This window comes from Tachysurus fulvidraco, chromosome 6 (assembly GCF_022655615.1).
Source record: "Tachysurus fulvidraco isolate hzauxx_2018 chromosome 6, HZAU_PFXX_2.0, whole genome shotgun sequence".
NCBI lineage: Eukaryota > Metazoa > Chordata > Actinopteri > Siluriformes > Bagridae > Tachysurus > Tachysurus fulvidraco.
Genome location: NC_062523.1, coordinates 23309617 through 23333777, shown reverse-complemented (window position 1 = coordinate 23333777; position 24161 = coordinate 23309617). Strand labels below are relative to the sequence as shown.

Sequence of the window (24161 nt, the reverse complement as noted above, 5' to 3'; positions counted from 1 at the left end):
GCATTCATTTACTTTACTATTTGAATTCTCTAACAACAACATCTTAATATTCATACCCTGTGGGTAATGTTTTGATAGAAAACAAGCAATCAATCAATAAATATATAAATATATAAATAAAAAGAAAAAACAAACAATTTTTAAATGGGTTCCATTCCAACTTTCCTCTAGCTTACGGCCATTCCATTCTGATCATGCCCGATCTCGTCTGATCTCGGAAGCTAAGCAGAGTCGGGCCTAGTTAGTACTTGGATAGGCGCCTGCCTTGGAATACCAGGTGCTGTAAGCTTTTGACATAGGCATTCATTTACTTTACTATTTGAATTCTCTAACAACAACATCTTAATATTCATACCCTGTGGGTAATGTTTTGATAGAAAACAAGCAATCAATCAATAAATATATAAAGAAAAAGAAAAAACAAACAATTTTTAAATGGGTTCCATTCCAACTTTCCTCTAGCTTACGGCCATTCCACTCTGAGAATGCCTGATCTCGGAAGCTAAGCAGAGTCGGGCCTGATTAGTACTTGGATAGGCGACTGCCTGGGAATACCAGGTGCTGTAAGCTTTTGACATAGGCATTCATTTACTTTACTATTTGAATTCTCTAACAACAACAACATCTTAATATTCATACCCTGTAGCTAATGTTTTGATAGAAAAAAACAACAATTACAAAAAAAAAAAGTGTCTAAGTGCCTGTGTCTATCTTAGGCGTCATCGGGCATCAAGGCAGGATACACCCTGGACGGAGTGCCAACCCATCGCAGGGCACACACACTCACTACGGACAATTTTCCAGAGATGCCAATCAACTTACCATGCATGTCTTTGGACCGGGGGAGGAAACCGGAGTACCCGGAGGAAACACCCGAAGGAACGGGGAGAACATGCAAACTCCACACACACAAGGCGGAGGCGGGAATCGACCCCCTCAACCCTGGAGGTGTGAGGCAAACGTGCTAACCACTAAGCCACCGTGCTTATTTAAACAGAACTGCTCAATAAATATGCTAATTTTAAAACCACAATAAGATATATATAAGATATATATATATCAGTACAATGTGACTAACCAGAATAATCTAGGTTTTTAGTATATTTTTTATTGCTGCATGGCAAACAAGTTACCAGTAGATGCCGTAGATTCTCAGAAAACAAGACCCAGCATTCATGATATGCACGCTCATAAGGCTGTGAAATTGGGCAATTAGTTGAAAGGGGTGTGTTAAAAACAAATAGCAGTGTGGCATTCAATCACTAAAGTAATCAATTTTGTGAAAAAACAGGTGTGAATCAGGTGGCCAGTATTTAAGGATGAAGCCAGCACTTGTTGAACAAGCATTTGAAAGCCTGAGGAAAATGGGTCGTTCAAGACATTGTTGAGAAAACAGCATACTTTGATTAAAAAGTTGATTGGAGAGAGGAAAACCTATAAAGAGGTGCAAAAACTTATAGGCTGTTCAGCTAAAATGATCCCTAATGTCTTAAAATGGAGAGCAAAACCAGAGAGATGTCAAGAAAACAGAAGACAACCATCAAAATGGATCAAAGAATAACCAGAATGGCAAAGGCTCAGCCAATGATCGGGTCTAGGATGATCAAAGATAGTCTGGAGTTACCTGTAAGTACTGTGACAGTTAGAAGACGTCTAATTTGTGGACTGATGAGAGTAAAATTGTTCTTTTTGGGTCCAAGGGCCACAGACGGTTTGTGAGACAGCCCCCAAACTCTGAATTCAAACCACAGTAGACAGTGAAGCATGGTGGTGCAAGCATCATGATATGGGCATGTTTCTCCTACTATGGTGTTGGGCCTATTTATCACATACCAGGGATCATGGATCAGTTTGCATGTGTCAAAATACTTGAAGAGGTCATGTTGCCTTATGCTGAAGACGATATGCCCTTGAAATGGTTGTTTCAACAAAGACAATGATCCCAAACACACTAGTAAATGAGCAAAGTCTTGGTTCCAAACCAACAAAATTAATGTTATAGAGTGTCCAGCACGATACCCGGACCTTAATCCAATCGAGAACTTGTGGGGTGATATCAAAAATGCTGTTTCTGAAGCAAAACCAAGAAATGTAAATGAATTGTGGAATGTTGTTAAAGAATCATGTAGTGGAATAACAGCTGAGAACCAACAAGTTGGTTGACTCCATGCCACACAGATGTGAAGCAGTTTTAAAAAACTGTGGTCATACAACTAAATATTAGTTTAGTGATTCACAGGATTGCTAAATCCTAGAAACAAAAACGTTTGTACAACAGTTTTGAGTTTGTACAGTCAATGGCAGACACTGCTATTTTTTTAACACACCCCTTTCAACTAATTGCCCAACTGCCCAGCCTTATGAGCATGCATATCATGAATGCTAACTTGTTTGCCCTGTAGCAATAAAAAATTCTAAAAACCTGGATTATTGTGGTTAGTCACATTGTACTGCTATTATTTTTAAGAATACTGTATACAAATGATTGTTTAAACATATAAGCATTCAATACAGAAGCACTCAATTGTGTAGACAGAAGCAGTTTGAGGTTTATATTATCCATGATAAAGCAGAATTCATGCAGCTTATTCATGCAATTTATACATCTTTAGTTAATGAATAAGTTTTCATGATTCAAGATCTTGTGGTGGTTGCTTCCATGTCCAATAGTATAAAACTATATTATTTGAAACTACTTGAAGAATTGATCATATACAGATTACGCCCTGTGTTACACTGCTAGTATAAAGTATTAGAATATTTCTATTTTGAGCACTCATGGTGTTTATTATACACTAACCATCGCCATCTACAGGCGACACACTGCTACTTCATTAGCGGCATTGCCCCCCTTTTGCAGCTTTTTCGCCTACATGACCTACCCAACAAAAAGTGGTACAGCTCCCAGACACTTTGACACACAGGGGTGAGCCTGGTCTCATTTGAAAGAAGAGATTCTCTAGTTTCAGAAACTAGTTTCTGAAACTAGTTCAGATTGATTCTAGGCCTTACTGGCACAAAGTTACAGGGGTTTGAATGCAGGTTTTCATTTCTGCCTGGGTTGTTTACCTGATAAACTGATTAATCTTATTTTTCTGGAACATGCTAGGGACCAAATAACAACTGAGGGTCATAGCCACATGTCTTGGCTTTCACCAAAAAAAATTCAAGTCAAAAGACCCAAAAATGGCTTCAATAAAAATATTTTTCTACGGACATGGTCGTCTGGTGCAGCGTTTTTGTGTACTTGTTTACTATATAACTTTGAAATAAAAGGCTGCATGCTCAGTCTGAAAGGCCATAAACAAGCATAGACTCTCTCTCTATCACTCTGGTGTGAAAACAGGCCTGTAACTTGACACCCTGAGCTGTGAGAGGGACAAAAGGTCAGGAATTACGCAAGAATTCTTCTGCGCATCCAGTTCACGCAGACACAGGCAAAGAACATAAGGCATGCCGCATAGTGCTGGAATCGTCTGCTTATTGGCTAAACAGCTGTATAGGTCCCAGCCCATTTCATTGCTATTGGAAGGAGTAATTGTCAGTCAAAGGCGGGTTCCCAAAAATGAGGTCATGCCATCATTGGCTTCTCAGCCTCTGCCATACAAGCACCGATTGGCTCAAATGAGGGCTTATTTGATTCGTTAGGACCTGATTTGATTCGATAGGACCTGTGCTTTGTGTGTGGGCTTAAAAAATTATTGAGAGTATAAACTTTACTAGGTAAATAGTTTTTTTTGTGTTTTTGGAGGATTTGATGCTTTAAAGTTGAATTGAAGCTTGTTTCTGGGTCATCCCCTAGTGGTGACTTTGGCGACCCGTAAGAGGGGTGGATTAGAAATATTTCACGAACAAACCGGACAATTTCAGGTGCGCAGTGTTATACACAGAATGTTCATCTATTGTTCAACAATTTCCTTTAACAACATTGTCACTGACACCTTTACTTGATTTTTGTCAAATAAGGACAAATAATTAAAGTTATAACATGAAGTTTACTTACTGCGCTTATAGGTATTCCTCCCTCTGTCTGTGCTGCCATGGTTGTAACGGAATGAAGCAGGTCTGAGTGGGCGGGGCCAAGTGCACAGGTAGCTGATGCAAAACATCTGAGCATGTGACAGTAGAATGTGCAGTTGATAAAAAGTCATATATCAGGATTAGGAAAATTGTAGTCACAGAAAATTGTGACTATTTTTTTTTTTTTACGGTAGATTTCTGGCAACCACAGCTGCTGGTTTTTACTGTAAATTTTACAGTTCACTTGCAAGTATTTACATAATACTTAAGTGAACTGAAAAACTTACAATTAAAACTGGCAGCATCAGAAAAATAAAAGTTGATAAATTATACAATAACACCCAGAACTGGTAAGGAAAGCAAATATACCTTTTATTTTAATACCACACATATACAAATGTTGCATGCTGAAATAAATTAAGTTCCAGACGTGCATGATTTGATGGGTTCGTTTATTGTATTTTATTTTCTCTCTGCTTACAAATGGAAGCGCTACTTCCAAGCTTATTCACACACCAAAAACTTTCCGTTTTTTTCTTATTAACTCAGTTTTCAGTCCTTGCTTGCACATTTTTTCCTGCTAGAGCCCCCTACAGTTAGATTGCTAGCACAACATGCCTTCTTGAGCACTCATCACAGCAGTTTGAGCAGTTTCATGCATTTACACACATTTCTCCAAATCAGACTTTATGCATTAAATCCATCATAAATCCAAAACAAACATCAAAATGAACTACATAATGCAAAAAAAAAAACATCTTACATAAGCCCCACACAAAGACAACTATATTCTTTTCCTTAAAACAGCAGGAAAATGTATTCCAGAATGAATATTTTAAATTATTACAGTCTTTACCAGAAGGCAACATTCATTAAACTGAAGAGAATTCTATGCTCTTAATGGCATGTGGTTTTCCCTTCAAATCCAAATATCGTGTGAATGTAATGTCTCTTTGAGGTCAATCCCAGTGAGTTCCTTGAGGTGGACTGACATGCCAAGTTCATCAAAACAAAACGGCCACTTGGCATTTGATACTTTTTCCCTGGTTGACGCTGTGTGTGGACTTCATTTCCACGTACACATTTTACCTCCTCTGGATTGGCATCAGAGTGTTGGAACATCACCTGGGGTTTTTCCATCTTTTGCTGCTGGCTCTCCTGAGTTGAAATGGGCATAAATATTACATTCCATTTGATGCACCCGTAAGTGTCCTGTATTGCTGCGGTCTCTTGTAATGGAATCTCCTCTGTCTGGTCTGAGACATCAGTCTGTTTTCTTTTTCTTATTTTGGGTGTTGAAGTGTGCCTCACATTTTCAATTCTGTTTTACAACTGTTTGTCAAGGGAATGGTAGCCTGTTCCAACAATATCCCACTCTATTACATCTTGGAGAGATTTGGGATATTTTGCCACCATTTTTGTTGCAATATCAGATTAATGCTTTTTACCTACACAAGGGAATTTTTCCATCATCTCAGTCAAAACAATCCGGACCATTTGCCGCCATCAGTTTTGTGCCAGGTTTTTTTCTCCTCTCCAAAGAATGCATCACTTCCTCAGAAATTTAACCCATTTAATTTCAAAGTTGTCATCCCAATGTGTGTCAAGTCCTGGGCTGCTGGAGGAGGTTGATGATAGAGTAGAGAAGCTTCCACAGATGATAGTGAGCTGTTCTCGGGAGTGTGGTCTTTAAATGACAAAAAAATAAGATTATAATGATTCCCACTCTACAATATTACACAATGTCCATGTCTGCTTTTGATTTTGAATAGTTGTGTGGTGGTCTGTGCTGTTTTTACATACATTTCTGTTTCCAAACAGAAAAAGCTTTCTGGCTTGTACAGGTCTTAATGCTGTCAACAAATCAACCTCCGTTATGAACATTGGATCATCATACGTCTCGACTCCAATGGACTGCAAGTGCTCTTCCAGGATGTTTTTGCTTATTGCTTGAAGTTTTGGTAGGACTTCCATGATGGTGACATCTAGGAAGGTTTGCTCTGAGTCACTCATATTTGCACTGAAGGAAAAAAATCCCACCTTCAAACACAACAGAAAAAAAATATACAGTACATACGCTTAACAGAGCAGGGACATGCATCAGGTAACACTTATATTAATGTCAATGTAATTTGTATTAATGACAAATGGGGGCTGAGGGGAGTTTCCCTGTACAATACCATCTGGGCAGCATGCTTTATGCTTCCTATACATGTGAGAAGTACATGATGACTTTTTTGTAAACACGATCATACAACCACTTACTGGACATGACACAGACCTGTCTTCTCTAATATGATCATTTAAGTGAGACACTAGTTCTTTCAAAGTGTGAAAATGGCGGGAACATAATAAAATGGCGCATTTTAAATCCGCAACAACAGCTATAAGAGCGGCTTGCGGTGCAGGTGCATTGTGTACATGCTAATTATGGCCCTTGAAAGCTGAGTAAGTGGTAAATGTTTGACTACAGTTGGACAACACAAGACAACAGGGCTCATTTCTATGCACACTGCAATGTGGTATATAGCCTCTTAATGTATCCAAATTCTTTTTACAAAAGAATTGTCTGTATGGATTGATTACTCGTCGATGTGTTGGTGATGCCCGAGGGCTTTGGTAGGGGGAGGGGAATTGCTTACGCACGCACCTCTTCCTCATTCAATACAGACGAGTGAAGGCAAAATCTTTTACGTTTCAAATGTTTTTGGAATGTGGTAAGAGGAGAAACTTTAACATTGTTAATTAATATCATTAATACTTTTCCTTCTAAAAATTTTAATAGTATTAACCTAAGTTTATGGTTGTATCTTATGGGGTATAAAATTAACTCTAACTTCCAAGAGCGCGTGTGTGTTTCTCTTCATCCTTCTCCCGTTACTTTTTCCCTTTTTTTAAGGGTACAACATTTGCCTATGCTTTTCAGCTAAACTAAGTTATCACCAATTGATCTAGCTATCTTAAATATCAACTAGTGCTAGCTTAACTGTTAATGTAACTTAGCCTACACCATGGGCTTTCAGCACACATTTTCACTTGGTCTCTAAAAAAAGTAGCCTAAATATGAAGCTTACCGTGCAAAATTTACATTTTCTGGATGAACAGCAGCAGATCCTCCAAAAAACCTGTGTTGAAATCGTAGATTTGTCCTAAAAACTTTTAAAATGATTTTAAAATGACAAAGTTGTACGAAGATTTCTGCTATGCCTCTGTTTTTTCTCTAGAGAGAGAAAGGATGTAACAAGTGGATTGTTAGTTTTCCTGTCATGTTCCCAAGGGGACAGATTTGAGTGATGCACGAATGGAAGTGAGTGACGTACGGAGAGAACTAGGTTTAGGCACGTGTAATGTTGTGATGCACATGTGATAAATAAAGTAAGCAATGATACTGTTTTAACCGTCCATTCTGTATAGTTTAATAAAACGAACAGAATGAAATAACGGACAATTTCCTGCCGGAGTATTAGGGGACACTGGCAGATGTATTGCTGTTCATTGTGAAGGTCGCCTGTTCTTGATTTACTCCTAATGTGGTTTGCTATTTATACACTCCCTCTTATGTCGTCTCTTTGTCAAGTCATTGCTCATAACCTGCTCACCATGCCTGCTGTTGTGTACTGTCATGTTCGAGTTTTGTTTCTATGTAATGTGTAATTATGTGTGAGTGCGTGAGTGAATGAGAGTGTGTGTGTGCCCTGCGATGGGTTGGCACTCCGTCCAGGGTGTATTTTGCCTTGATGCCCGATGATGCCTGAGATAGGCATAGGCTCCCCGTGACCCGAGAAGTTTGGACAAGCTGCAGAAAATGAATGAATATATTTTCATGTTATTTGTGACATGACAAAAAAAAAATAAAAAGCTCACTAGTTCCTATTGTCAGGACCCGGACGGAGGTGACTTGGAGACAGACCCATAGGCAGGATAGCTTCAAATGATAGGGGTTTAAGACAGAATGAAGCCGCCGCATCAACCTAGCAGACCCGGCAGGATAGCTTCCAGCTTGGACCGGCCTTTTTTTTCCCTTCCCCCCTGGACGGTTCCGCCAGTCCTTCCGGTGACATCCCTCCGCATTTCTCCAGTGAGGGACGCCGCTCCGTTTCCGGGTCAACCGAGGAGGACGTCGCCTCACTACATTTGCGGAAGGTGTCACCATCCTAGTGTCACCATTTTTTTTTGGTGCCCTGCGGCATCGCCCCGCATCTCTCCGGTGAAGGACGCCGCTCCGTTTTCGGTTTTTCAGAGGAGGACATTGCTTCACTACTTCCGCGGGGGGTGCTGCATGCCCGAGGCAGGGGATCTTTCCCACCCTCCTGCCCTATTCTTCAGCTCGCCGAGGCGTTGGTTTGGACGTGGTGCGTCGGGGTATGCTGCTTGGCCCTTCAGCTCGGCGGTGGACGTCACTCGGCCGTTCAGCTTGGCTGTGGACTTCGCTCAGCCCTTCAGCTCGGCTGTGGACGTCGCTCGCCCTCTCCGGCTGCGCCACCGTGTGCCCTGCTCCCCCTACCTGCCTCGCCGTGGTCCTTGCTCCCCCCACTAGCCTCGCTGTCCTCCTTGCTTCCCTCACCTGGGGTGGGGGTTCTGTCAGGGATCAGCGCGGATCCGTCAGGGATCAGCGCGGATCCGTCAGGGATCAGCGCGGATCCGTCAGGGATCAGCGCAGACTTATGGCCATGTGCGTTTGTGTTTGTTTGTGTCACGTGATTTTCCCGCCTTCGTCTACTCCTCCCGGTCATCACACCTGTTCCCCATTGTGTGTGATTGTCCCTTTCCCTATATATGTGAGCTGCGTTGCCATAGGCAGCGTGGCTTCATTAATAATAATGTTAGTGCCCCATGTAGTGTGGATTATGTTTGTCTTCCTTCTGTATTAAACCCCTTTCATTTGAAGCTATCCTCCGTACGGGTCTGTTCCGATCCACCTCCGCCCGGGTCCTGACACCTATAACATTTATTTATTTATTTATTTATTTATTTATTTATTGCACTATGACACTTTAACTCTGGACTTGCAGGGCGCATTGCCACTTTATTACAACCCAAACTGCACATAGACACTTTAAGAACAATTTCAAAATCATTTTTAATTTTGTACTGCCAATATCCTTTCACATATATTTTCATATATTTTATAAAGTTAATACTTTTTATTTATTTACCTCATTTTGGTTTTATTTTTATCCTTCATTCCATCTTTCTATGTTTGAATACTGGACAGACGAAAAAAGCATTTCACTGCATGTCGTACGCTGTACGTATGTGTACGTGACAAATAAAATTTGATTTGAGTTAATATTATTATTTTATGCTTCTCTATAACAGTGAAAGGTCATACAGTACAAATATTCCTTTATATCCTTGATATAAACATAGATCTCATATAAAACTACTGTATAGTACAACATTTGAAACTCTCTACATGTTAGGTTCCAGATGATGCTGAAAGTGCTTTTTGTTCTCATCTGCAGACATGAGCTCAGAGTTGCCCTTGATAAACTAGTGTCACTGTGCTTGAAAGGGAGAGACCATAGATGAATGAACATTGTCAGGACAAAAATTCAAGCTGACAGGGCAAACAGATTTAAATGCGCCATTTGGAAGTCAAACATACAGTAAAGTAAAAAAATTTGAAGAGCAAATCACTGTATATTGTACAGTGATACAGAAATAAAAACCCTCCATTCTAGCCTCTATAACTATTTGTCAGTAAGACCTAGAATCACCCTGACACCAGAAACTAGAGACTCTCTTCTTTCCTTGTATTCCTCTTCTTCGTTGTATGACCAGCTCACCTCTGTGTGTCAAAGTATATGGGAGCTGTACCACATTTTAGGTGGGTATGTCATCTAGGCGAAAATCATGAAAATGGGGGGGCGACAGGTAAGAGGCTAATTAATGTTAATGTTAATGTTAAGGCTCACGGACATTCTGAGTGACAGCTTATCTGTGTGTAACTTTTGGAGTTCAAGAGAATTCGGCGACAGGCCACGCACATTTCAGCTCGTGAGTCAGAGCTACGGAAGAAAGCTAGCACGAGGATCTGCACGTGAGATAATCATATATATCTTGTGAGCGTTACATTTATTTGGTTTTGTTAGATTCAGATTTACAAATTGTCCGAAAGAATATTCCCGTGTTTTCCAGTTCAGTGTTGCAGTTTCTAGCTATATTTCGTTTGTAAACCGGAAGATTATACCCGTGTTTAATTTAACAATTCAGTGCAAAGGTACTACAGTGGTGTGTGGAGTTTGTCAAATGCGTGATTAGTGTGCTTAAGAAATTGAATTCGACGAGTCAAAATCGGGAGTTTTGTGTTGAATCTTGCAGATGCTTCAAACCAGTTCAAGGAGGGAGGAGTTCATCGCGGTTCCTTTCGTTGTCATGGAAAATGTCCCGGATGCTGTTCATCATCTCGTCTGAATGTGAGGATTGGAGGTTGTCATTCTGAAATTGGAATTTAATTTTCCTCTGATTCGTGAGCCTTGCATAAAAAGAGCTCCAACTAGCGCACCATCTGTGTATTGAAAATCCCAGCTGGGTAAAATTTGAGATTACAGTGACAATTGTTTTTTTTTTGTATTTCTTTTGGGGTTACAGTTATTGAGATCTGTTGTTGTGAGTGACTTTGTAAATTTAATTAGTTGATCATTTAAAAGAACACACAAAAGAAAAAGTACACAAAGACAAAATAGTTCTGAGAAAAATAAATACATTTGTTGATCTACTACAAATTTTGTGTGGTTTCCTGTGGGGGAAAAAAAGTTCATTGTAAATTTGGTTTTTTTTTTCTTTCTTTGAATATTTGTAATTTCCAATTTAAAGGTAAACACAAAAATCAAGTGAATATCTGAGATCTGGGTGTTGTGATTAATAGGAATAGTATAATTTAGAAATGTGTCTCTCACCAGGTTATTGTTGATTTGTAAATTCCCCTAGACTTAATTCTCACATTTGAGCCACATTTATTGGTGAGAGGGCTACATAAGAATTTTGTATAAAAACAGGACAAGATTTAATTGCAGTAACAGGGCATGAAACAAACTCACTGAACTATTACTGCAATTTATTATGTTTAATTTGTTTACATACAATACGTTGCATTTGTCCTTTTTGCTCTATGTACTGTATTGAGCTCTTACCCTCTCTTGGAGCTGCTTTATCTCCTGCTTGGCCTGAAGAAGCTGTTGGTGTTCAGAGCTGGCTTGTGTTTTAATGTTTTTTCTTTCTACTATTTTATAACTGCTATCATTGCTAAACATGGCAGGTGAGGCTGTGAACGTTGATGTCCCTGGTATGTTGTTGTCAAAATCTATTTGCTTGGATTTCTTCTTCTTTGTTTTATCTTGACACTGGACCAGGGTTCTTTTCTTTCTAAAGGGGAAAATAAATCATTCAGGTATTAATTTTATCTCATTAATGTCAAATTATTGTGAAATGAAAGGATTTATTACAAATGAAAGGATTTTTTACTCACTGCCCTTTGTGTGTTTTCAGGCATCCAAGTATCCAGGCATCATTCCTCATCAGAAACCTCAGGCAAGAACCTGAGGCAAGTTACCTGAGCTGCATCTGTGCGAGTTCTGAGAAAAACAAATCAATTACAGACATGTAAATTGTCAGAGAATGGTACACTTTCCTGCCCGAGTATTAGGGGACACTGGCAGGTCTGTTGCTGTTCATTGTGATGGTCATGTGATCATGTCTCTTATGTCTTCACCTGTTCTTGATTTACTCCTAATGTGGTTTGCTATTTTAACCTTTCCTCTTGTGTCAACTCTTTGTCAAGTCATCGCTCATAACTTGCTCACTATGCCTGCTGTTGTGTACTGTCATGTTCGAGTTTTGTTTCTATGTAATGTGTAATTATGATCATGTCCTTGTTCTAGTTATGCTATTAAATTTCCAAGTGCTCACATTTTGATCTATTGTATGTTTTGCTCAATTTATGTTGCATATTGTCACGTCTTCATATAATAAACCAAGGATTGCTTTCATCCTGTGAATGAGTCTGGTTGACTATGTTCTCTGATACCGTGACATAAATACAGTAAACACAAAGGAAGTAGTTCATTGGCAGCCATGCATGCCTAGAGAATAAAATGAGTGCCATGCATCTTGTTTCATCTGCCCATAGGATGTGCCTATGGACAGGAAAATATGATATTTAATGATGTATTTTGGCAAACTTATACAGTATGTTTTTTTCCTGTTTTTGAAGCTTAAGAATGTCTTACATCTTATTACTTTCATTAGGGAACAGATTCTTCTGTCATTCACCATGTGTTTCTATGTCTGTCCAGGCCTTTTGGTGTTCCTGAACTCAGTTTATTGCCTATTTTAAGAAAGAACCAAATAGTTTGCCCACAATTCATCTTTTGCTATTCATCTGATGAATTGTTTTGATATTTCAGCATAATTGCTTAATTCACTGGCAGTGCCAGCTCATTAGACTTCATATTGACAGTCAACGACAGATTTCATATGCAAATTTGGAATAAGACACATATGGCCCTGGAACAGGTGAGTAGTGACTCAGTTGCCAGTGAGTAGCAAGGTGAGTACTTCCAAAAAATGTGAGGAAGCAACATACAAAATGTGACGTAATTCCTTAAACTTCCAACCAATTTGGGCGTACATATCAGTGATAATTATTGGAACTGTTGAAAAGATAGGGCATTTTAAAACTTACTCAGTATTATCAACAGGCTTAAATTCTTGATGACTATAAGTGAAGTTCCTCCAATATTGCTCAAGCTTAATATTTAGATTCTTCATAGTGTACATGCACAAACACAATATAGCATATTTACCTACATCAATGTTAAAAAAAACTTTTTAGCATGTAATAAAACACACATGTACTCTTGAGTATCATCAAAGTCCTGCTTATTGTGAGTTGGTACGAGGTGATTACACTCTATAACCCCGATAACTCCTTGTCGTGTGTGGTTGCCCTGGTAATAATAATTTTTTTGTTTACTTCATAAAATGACACCTGAAATCTAATCTGATCATGTATTCTCTTCCATGCTGAAAGCCCCTGATATACACTGATGACTTTTAAAATTGAATCCAACGAAAGCTGTAAATAACAGTAATTATCAATGGCAATGTTCAAGAAATACAGTAATGCTCCCTGCTAAGCTGCAAAAATAGTTCAGTAATGGTTTGAGGACATAACAAGGATTTCATGGTGTTGACTTGGCCTTTGATGGATAAACCAGTCGGATCCATGGAGGTTCCATCTCACAGCTTAAAGGATTTAAAGAATATGCTTCTAACATCTTGGGGCCAGATACCACAACATATCTTCTGAGGCCTTGATGGGTCAGAAATGCTTTGATAGCACAAGGGGACTACACATTATTAGGCAGGTTGTTTTAACAATGTGGCTGCTCAGTGTAAATAGTTTTGCATATTGGGCTATGTGCATTTAATTGTGTTGCTTAGGGAATGTTAACAATTGCTAAACATAGCTTTTTAAAAATAGTTTACTTGCTTTCACTAAATTAAGCAATAAAAACAGGCTTTAATAGAAGAGATGAGGCATGAGTACTTTTGTACAATGCATTTAAAATAGAAATGATGCAGAAATTAGTTTAGAAATTCCTTTAATTTATTTTGGTCCTGTTTATTTTAAATCAATAAATCTTCTTCTTCTACTTTCTGCTTTTCCCGTTAGGGGTCACCACAGCAAATCATCAGTTTCCACCTAGCTCTCACAGCAATTATCTTCATATCATCTTTCAACACATCCATATATCACCTCTTTGTCCTTTTTCTTGACCTCTTATCAGGAAGCTCCATCTCCAACATCCCTAACCATAAACCGAACCCAATATAACCTCCTATCTCCTCTGTACATGTCCGATCCACCTCAATCTAGCCTCTCTGACCCCAAAACAGCCAACATAAGCTGTCCATTTTTATTATTCCTAAAGAGAACCTCAACATCCTCATCTCTGCTACCTCCATCTCTGCCTCATGTCTCACTCACTGCTACAGTCTTGTACATCGACGTACTGTCTTGTAGACCAGTGGTCCCCAACCTTTTTTTCGCCGTGGACCAGTCAATGTTTGATAATTTTACCACGACCTGCTGGGGGTGGGTGGCGGCGGCTATTCAATTAAATTAAAATTAATAATTTTAATTTAATTGTATTTAAACATGCCTTTTTAACTCACTACAACGCTAAATCAATAAGAACCCTGAGCTTGTTTCTTTGAGACGGTTCCATCTGGGGTCACAGGAGACAATGACACCCGAAATGTGTTGCTTATGTCCAGTTTATTCCGTTGTTTTGTTTTGGTTGCCGTCACTGCAGAAAACCCCGCTTCACACAGATAGCATGTCGGAAATGGCAATAGGGATTTAAGTGCTGTGGTGGCAATCTCAGGGTATTCCGCCATGACTTTAATCCAGAACACCGGCAGAGTTTCTAACTTTCAACGACATCTGTTTCGTACTCATTTTTGCTCATTTGTGGGTTAAATTTGTGCAAACACAATATACACGTACACCAAGCACTGTTAAACATGAGGAAGTACCGGTGAACAGAGAGAAGAGCGATACACACCTTCTCTCCACCAAAGCTACAACGCCGCAGCCGCTCAGCTCCAGACGTCACCTAAACCCTGCTCGATATCATATTTTGCGCATGCATGGTATTGGTGTGGCTTTAGGTGACGTCTCTCAGTTAACCTCTCGTCCATGGAAAGTCGGACAAACCCGAGAGAAATACACCACAGTAAATAAAATGGAAATAATTTAATGTTCCTTGGGCGGCCCGGTACCATTTGGTCCGCGGACCGGTACCGGTCCGCGGACCGGGGGTTGGGGACCACTGTTGTAGACCTTTCCTTTGATTCTTGCTGATACTCTTCTTCTTCTTTCGGCTTTTCTCTTCAGGGGTCGCCACAACGAATCATCTCTCTCCACCTATCCCTATCTTCCGCATCCTCAACAGTTGCACCCACTAGCTTTATATCCTCATTAATTACATCCATATACCTCCTCTTTGGCTTTCCTCTTTGCCTCCTGCCTGGCAGCTCCATGTCCAACATTTTCCTACCAATATACTCACTCTCTCTCCTCTGAACATGTCCAAACCATTCTTCAATTCACAATTTTAAATTAATTAATTAATTATTGTAAAAATCTGTGTTTCATCATTCCATCTCTGTTAGTCTGTTTATTCTAGATTTGTTTGAAGAGATATAAACCTCTAAGCATTAAACAAACCGGATGATTCTCACCTTCCGCTTTAATGAGACGGTTTTTGTTGTACATCATCAATCCGTAGTTCTCCATGCTCTTTTTGTTGTAGCCAAATGGGATTTTTATTGCCTTTTTCTGACACAAATAATTAAGTATCATGACCTTTAAAATATTTGAATAATTTAATAACTTTTTCTAGTGCATCATTAGTTATATGTTTACATTCTGGTGCTCTAATAGAATGATACAAGACATTCAGGTTTGTATGTGTCCATACGAGCCTTTGCTAGAGTTGTTGTGATAGACTGAGCTTCCACCTTATGCCCTCGAAGGATAATCTTCATTCTTGGAATCAGGTACAGGATACTACAGTATGCCTGGATCAAGAGAAAAACAAACATCAAAATGATTTGACTTTACATTGATCATTGGTTAAACTTCATCTTGAACCTGCCCCTGCAGATAAGGGGAGGAGCTGCTGAAAAAACTCATTTCAAATCATTTAGCACACTCACTCACCTGCATATCGAATCTCGCATTTGTCTCACTACTATATACAGTGTACATAAAAAGTGTTCACACACCCATTAAAATGTAATGCAGAAATAAAATGCAGTTGAAAACGGATTAGAAATAAAATGGTTACCAGGTTGCATAAGTCATGTCAAGAAGTCAAGGATCTTTTACTGTCATTTCAACTATATATAGCTAATGAAGTACAAAATGAAAGAGACAACATTTCTCAAGGACTGCTACATAGCACAAAGACAAAGCTAAGGACTTAAGTAAGTTAGTCCTAGCCACATAAAGTGCATCTGTGCAACCTGGTGCAAACAGTGCAATACAAAAGACAGTGCAAACAAACAATACAAAACAATACAAGACAATACACAAAAACAGCGCCGACCAGAGTACATAACCTCCGTGAAGTTGGCACCCCATAAAAAGAAATAATCACCAAAACTATGCCATTCGTTTGTGCTACAGTACGTTTGTGCTGATTTGTGCCGCAAAACGAACATTTATGCTGGTTTGGTTTTTGAGATATTAAACATTATTTTTTTCACCGTGTGACGTCACTTTCCACCCCACATCGCCCAAAACGCTCAAAACCGGCTTAGTTCGTTTGTGCTCGATTTGTGCCCATTTGTGCTGTTAAAACAAACACTGTATCTGTTTTCCTTCCTGAGATATAACCAAAATATTTTCGGAACTGTGACTTCACTCTCCACCCCAGTTCATCTAAATCACAAAAACTGCTGTCATTAGTTTGTGCTCGATTTGTGCCGGATTGTGCCGTTGAAATGAATGTCAAGTACAGTATATTTCCCTTTCTTAGAAATAATAAAAACAATTTGGAGCTGTGACGTCAGTCTCCACCCCGTGCCGTCCAAATCTCTCCAAACTGGTGGCGTTTGTTTGTGCTCGATTTGTGCCGGTTCGCGCTGCTAAAATAAGCATTGAGTCTAATTTCTAATCTAGTTTGCTTCCTTAAAAATAGCAAACAGAATAAAATAGCGGGTCTAAGGTGAGTAGATATCGGTAGCGTACACCAGAGACATCCATTTATGTGTCAGAATACACGGGAGACAGTTCAAATAAACTGTTTAAAAGTTACAATGGTTAAGTGGCAAGTATAATTTAACAAGCAAGGCTCTATTAATAGCCAAAACATATTTTATAAGGAGCTCCTGCATGCATTTACAGTGTATAAATAATTATGAGATTAATTAAAAAAATTAGAACACAGAAATATGAAACGATAGAAAAAAATGTAATTACACTTTCCCCCAAAAAAATTACCAATAGAAGGCCGCAATGTACTTTTTTTTTTTTTTTTTTTTTTTTTTTTTTGAGTCCTGGGTCATTTATTAAATCTATTCAAAACAGCAAAATCATTTATTAAATCTATTCAAAACAGCAAAATCGTTTATTCAGAACAAAAGAAACCGTTTTTTATGAATGGGTCATTGAATCACAAATAGAACCGGGTTGTCGTCCAAATCGCTTTAACCCGGTACTATTTGTTTGTGCTGTATAACACCATATATAACTTATTTATTCCCTTCATAAGGAAATTATAAAATGTCTGGAGGACAGCAGGCCGTTCTATATACCTATTGTTTAAATACGGTCACGCTTTTTTTGTGCTTGCACGGTGCTGGTTTTTACTGTTTGCCTAGTTTTTCCCTATTTTAACTGTGGAGTTTAGCATTTTAGATCTGTGCTTGAAATTGTCAGGTAATGTATTTCGTAATGTTTTCTTTCTTAGATCATCTCGAATGCACTGTGATGTTACATCTTTCCTGCAATGTACTGTAACTTCTCTGTCTGTACTAATATTGTAAGAAGACTGATGGATCTTGTCCAATAAAAATGCGGAAAAATATAATTGGGTTTTGTCTTCTGAATGTTTTCTGAATGCTTTTAACAGTCAATAGACATTTCTGGCCCCTTAATGTCTCCTCCAGACATTTTATAATTTCCTTATGAAGGGAATAAATATGTTATATATGGTGTTATATAGCATTTGTGCATTTGGTCATTGTTTACCTGCAGAAAATCTTTGGTTTAGAATTCAGATTTCTCATTTCACTTTGATATTGGTTTTCCTTCATTGTTTTTCTGATGTTGAACCTCAGTTTGATAGTAATTGGCCTCATGTTTTGGATTGTAAATAAATAAGTCACACTTAAATCCATGTGTCCAGCCAGATATATTATTTCTTATATATTATCTGAAACCCTGTTTTCTAAAATGACCCCTTTCATGTGAAATGACAAGTAAACTCAGACAAGTCAACATTTATATAATATTTGGTGATTAATTCTTACCCGTAGTGAATAATCACTCTCAGGCACTGACATGCTCTCCTGAGCCTGACGCTTGTTTGACTTCCTGAATTTCTTGTACACATCATCAAGGATCCGGATGTCTTTGGGGTCCTTCAAGAAATCAAATTCTAATTCTCCTGAAGATTTTTTGCAGTTTAATAATTGGAGGTTAAAACCAGGTAAGAAATGATGGTGTAATTTCATACAACTAATAATATTGTTCGTAGTCTTCAGCATTTTAGTAAATAATGTAGTAATAGTACATTTAGAGCAGGGTAGTAAATTTCAAGTGACATGTTACATTCATATCATTGACTATATTACAATATTTCAATATTAATTTTTCAGGTTTTATAAACTGTTGAATGTTCCAGTACACAGTGTTGGAGCCATAATCCGGAAGTGAAAAGAACATCAATTCACCATGAACTGGACACGACCAGGTGCTCATTGCAAGATTTCTGACAGAGGAGTGAAAAGAATTATCAGAAGCGTTTCCCACGAGCCAAGGACCACTTGTTGAGATTTTCAGAAATAAACAATAAGTAATGCACTGCCATAGCCTGTATGCATGCTTACCCTGCAAGACTCCATTGCTGAAAAAAGACAGCACTGCACATAACCATAAAAACAACATACCAACAGTGAAGTTTGGAGGTGGGAACATCATGGTTCGTGTCAACAGCACCTTTAGAAAAATTTTCTGAGAAAAATGGTGAATTGGTGTTCAGTATTTATTTTACCCGCTTAATACTGAATAATCCACAGTAGTTACTGCAAAAAATGTATTATTATAAATTTAATTAACTGAATAACTTAGCACTTAGGTGGTTGGCTATACTTAGATTTATTTTTTTTTATTAGTTTTAAATCATTATTTAATTTATTGCAGTGATAAAGGCTCCTGTAAAACAAATTTTATATTCAGTGTTTCTGTACACCATTCCTATAACATTGATCCATCTATCACTCTGTTACTAGGTAAAGGATATCTGTCTGTCCAGTGTATGTGAACGAGACAATAGGAACTTGGACAATCTAATCTGTGCTCCTGTCCTCTCGAGGTAAGTCTGTGACAGCAGACCCACACACATGGGGTTGGCTTTCTTTGAGAAAACAATGGTATCCTTTCCCAAGCACATTCAGCCGGACTTAAAACCGTTACCATAAAGACCAACTGGAACATGTTTTTTTAACTGCTTCTTATCACCAAAGCCAAAACTGAAAGAGAGAGAGAGAGAGAGAGAGAGAGAGAGAGAGAGAGAGAGAGAGAGAGAGAGAGAGAGAGAGAGAGAGAGAGAGAACTGTCAGGAAAATGAGGAATTGATTACTGTTTACACAGTTAGTTTAGACTCAAAATTGAATAAATTAAAAACGTGAAATATATCTTTGCCATCTGACAGACAATCACAAGCTTCATGGACAAACACACCTGAGCATTTTGTGGAAATGAGGAAATTCAAATATTATCCAATGTTACTTACATTTTTAGACAGCTTTAAAACTTAAGGTACTTCTTTATTCTGTTCAGGACAATTTTTTGATGTGTGACAGATTACACCCTGGAACAAATGCCAGTCTATTCCATGGCATCTAATACATGTGTAGTCAGGATAATGATGCTGTGAGGTGGTAGACTATTTTAGGTAGTAAGCAAAATTTGTGTCTTTTAAGACAGCTCTACAGTAGACAAATGTATTTAATGCTTTAATTAAAATCAAGCTTACATTTGCAGAATACAAAGCTTGATAGAGGGAAGGATTATCTCCCCATTTTCCCATTTTCAGCAGATCAGGGTTAAAAAAAATGTATGTGCTATACACAGGAGGGTTTTTTTTAAGCAGACCAATCCTATAGGTAATGTTATAAAGGTAAACATGCACAGGTCAGGCAATCAATAAGTAGCCGTTCAAAGGGTCAGCAAAATAAAAAACCATGAGTCAGGCAACAATGAAACAAAATGGTTTGGTAAAGGACAGGAAACTGACCATATACTTTGTTAAGCAGCTAAAATGAAAAGTCATACAATAAAGGTACACCCTGAATTTATAACAGTTGAAAATAGGTATATTGTAATCAAAAGTCTTTCGAATGTTGAATCACAGGTGATTGTGGGAAGTGGAGATCAGTGCTCCCTTTTTTGTAGACTGCAATGTGTTATGAGTCCATACTTTCGCTAGACCACAAAAAGGAACCTCCATACCTACTATTTTCTTATGTTATAATAATAAACTGCTTATAAGTTTATACTCCTGCCACTCAATGAAGTATTGTAGCCAGGCCAAGCCAAGTACATGGGGCTGTAATTCAAAGAAGCATTGTAACTCACTCAGTATTCAAGAAGACTACCCATTTTTTGCATTTGTAACGTCACGGCGGCCTGCTCAGGAAATTCACGACCACCAGCCCACACTCTAACAGGCCCTCGGTTACGCAGCCAAGACTGCGAGAGCGGTTTCCCAACCTGCTTCTGTGCGCTTCCATGCATTTTGCTTAAAAGTTCTCGCAAAGTAACAGTAATGTTTCAGGCATTCTATTAAATTTCCCTGAAGCTGATTTGAGACAATGTCCATTGTTAAAAGCACTATACAAATAAACTTGAATTGAATTGACTCAGCTGTATAAACATTTAGGGGGAGTTAATTTCACCATCTATGAAACAGAACAGAGACTGATGGCATAGCTTGTACCCTGAGAGATGGTGAAATCGTCACTAAAAGATTAGAGGAAGCCTGTTAAAATGTGGGGTATGATAAGTGCTTTGATTTAAGTGGGTAAAAGGTCCATTTGTTGCTTTTACGCACTTATCATTGTTTAATTTCAGATGTAGTCAGCTACATGAAGCCACTAGGGGGAGTGTAGCAATGGATTGGTGTGGGAAAAAGTCATGCAGCTGCATTTGGGATGAGTTGCAGATTAAATGGCTCTCGGAGGCATACAGTACTTACAGGCAGAAAGTTGTCTGAAAAAGCACACCTTAGCAGCCAGTGGCGATAGAAATGGACAAATCTTTCTGATATTTTTGAGGATCAATATGAGAGGAAATGTTGATTGTTGAAGAATTGATTTTCCATGTTAATCCCAAGGTTGCATGCATTGACTAAAGGTGAGATCAGTGAGACGATTCAAAGATCTTGACATGATGATGAATTGAATGGGATGAACAGCACTTAGGTGTTGCTAAGTTTATGAGGTGTCTGCAGACATGCTGAGATCACGTCCATGGTCCAGTGGACAGGTAGTAAAATTTTATGACACGATTTATTGCAGGATCTATTCTGTTGCTAGCTCAGTAAAATGTGCAAGTGAAATAGAAAGGGAATACTACAGTATAGGAGTTGGGGTAGAACTGAAGGTCTTGCAGATTTAGCAGTAAAAAAAAAGGTTGGTTCATAAGAAGCTGGGGGATAAGTAGAAAAGAAAAGATGTTGTTAAGATTATGCGGATCTCGAGCAGCAGTTTCCAACTTTTCCTTGTAGAAGGTAAAATCAGAAGAGAATTTGATCAGGAGAGTACAGCAAGCACAAGAAAAAAACAGTGAGTGAGGGAAGGATTTTAAAAAGAAAAAAACAGAATAAACAATTGTTAGAAATCACATTGGAAAATAACAAGACACAAAGGAAACTGAGCATACCTACTTTGCAACATGGCTTAAAATGTGTTTTATAAATGTGAGCTGTGAGTGACAGTTTCAAAACAAGTATAGTGCATATAGAAGAGTATTATAGTGTTAAAATCTGAATTTTAATCAAGAAAATTTTTCAAGTAATTTCCCTTCCTGCTGTGAGGGCTGTGAGTGGGACGTGTGGGATTCCTAAGGGTTAATCTCAAAAACGTAAGCAGCCAAAATACTGCCTATTATCTAGAAAGATTTCAATTGTTTGTGCAAAATGGTACAGAAAACAATAAAAGATTATAAAAGTAATTTTGACTCACCAATCAGTTCTGCTACTGCACTGAAGGGCCAGGTGTGGCTAGTAGAGTTTGTGTGCAGATACTGTGGACTTACCTTTAGGAGGAAAATAATATGATAATCAAGTACCTTAACCTCATAAACTTTTGAAGATTTATTTAATTTATATATGGCTCTATATCTTTTGCAAATTCTCACTGTTTTGAGTAGAACGTACAAACTAAATGAAAAACGTCTAATAAAATGATAATAAAAGCATGCTGCTTCTCAATTTTTCTTATGAATCTCACCCACTCCCTGTTTTGTAGGAGAGGTGATCATAGGTTAGGAAGACAGGTTGGAAGAGTTCTTTATGATTCCAAAAACTTGTCTGTTCAAGTTTTAGGATTCTGAATTATAGCTTGATCCTGAATTGTAGTGTGTTGAGCGTGAATGTATTAAGGGATCTTTTTCTTTCCAAAAATTGGGATGGTGTTTTTTGTGCATGTTGGGCATGATGTTGCTCAGCACACAGAAAATACATACAGTATGAATTGTATTGAAACCCAAAACACTTGTCTGCCCTCTTCTTCAAACTTTTGTATCTAACAGGACAACACTTCACAGTTTTAGGTATCAGTAGCACCAGTTAAGTGTAGGATTAAAGAAATGGATTTGTTGGTTGGCATTATATTTGTCACACACACATACATTCAGAGTACGACATGCAGTGACATGCTTTTTGCATCTGTCTGGTATTCAAGTATAAAAGGAATGCAATTAGGGATAAAAAATAAAAAACAAAACATGGAGATAGATACTGTAAATAAAAAGTATTAACTATATATAAACTATATAAAATATATGTGAAAAATAATATTGAAAAATAATAATTCTTATTTATCAATAATGTATTATTTATTTTTCTTTATGAGACTGTGCTAAATTTCGAGCCATATAAAGTAACCTGTGACTATACATTTTTATTCAAATTAATTTACAGTATACAAAACTTAACTTAGTTGTTTAACTTAGATATAGCCCATAAATACTTACCGAGCGTATCCTTGATATAAACATTAGCTCTCATATAAAACTATAGTACAGCATCTACATGTTCACCAGTGTAAGTTCCAGATGATGCTGAAAATGCTGTTTGTTCTCATCTGCAATCATGAGCTCAGAGTTGCTAGTGCCACTGTGCTTGAAAGGGAGAGACCATAGATGACTGAATATTGTCAGGACAAAAATTCAAGCTGACAGGGCAAACACATTTCAATGTGCCATTTGGAAGTCAAACATAGAGTAAGAAAATTTGAAGTGCAAATCACTGCAGTTTTTGAAGCAGCTTCAGCTCAGAACAATCACTAAAATCCTATCATTTCTTTCCTCAGATGAGCTAGAGAAAAATATGCTGAGATTCCCCAGTCATCTCTTGTGGATCTACAACTAGATACCTAGGTTTACAACCCATGAATTTGTGGATTGTATTGTGTTCTTTACATGTCTGTGTGCATGTTGATTCCTTACCCGGCCCTGATCCTGCCCCCATTTCGATAAACTCATCACTGATCTGCTATATAAAGAGGAAGCAGAAGAAGAAGGAGGAGGGTGTTAGTAGTGGTGTGTTTATTGCAATGTTGTTGAGAGAGTGTTTATTGTGTTTCTTTATAGATCCTGTTCTGGTTTTCACTTCTGCCTGTTTCTGATTCAGAGAACTGTGTTCAGTGCATTTAAAAAGTACCATTTCGAAATGCAGAATGTGTGTAAAGCAGAAAATGTGTTTAGACTTTTGGAGACTTGAGAAGAAGTTTTGCTCTGTGTGTGTCAGTTTAAATAATTGTGCTGTGCATGTCATTTTAGTGTGTTAGCAATTGGAAAAAACTGTAAAAAATGATTGAGGTCCTTTCTCTCGCAGATTACTTGGAGAAATGTGTAGCCTGTTGTGCAGCAGTAAAATAAAATTGTAATCCATTTTACCCTTGCCTACCATACATACATACATACATACATACATACATACATACATACATACATACATACAGTATAGTGCTGAAACAATTCATTGAGTTATTCAAATACGAAAAGAATCATTGAGGAAAATTAACTTTGTTTAGTCTGTAATTACACAAGTAGCACTGAGTTTCCCTGTCTACCATTATTACTGATGCACAATCCGCTAAACTCTGGACATGTGATG

At 38.1% G+C, this 24161-nt stretch overlaps 1 protein-coding gene, 1 long non-coding RNA gene and 2 pseudogenes across 2 annotated transcripts in view; 2 read left to right on the top strand and 2 right to left on the bottom strand.

Annotated features, from left to right (window-relative positions):
- LOC113639776 (MORC family CW-type zinc finger protein 3-like) overlaps positions 1 to 24161 on the bottom strand; it is a 152985-nt gene that overhangs the window by 89209 nt on the left and 39615 nt on the right. The window lies entirely within an intron of this gene.
- On the top strand, positions 171 to 289 carry LOC125143908 (annotated as a pseudogene).
- Positions 462 to 570, top strand: LOC113651984 (annotated as a pseudogene).
- On the bottom strand, positions 10693 to 19266 carry LOC113651963. Its single transcript, XR_003442767.2, has 4 exons — positions 18070 to 19266; positions 15274 to 15612; positions 11492 to 11597; positions 10693 to 11388 (listed from the first exon to the last, which is right to left on the bottom strand). It is a non-coding gene; the product is annotated as an uncharacterized LOC113651963 (long non-coding RNA).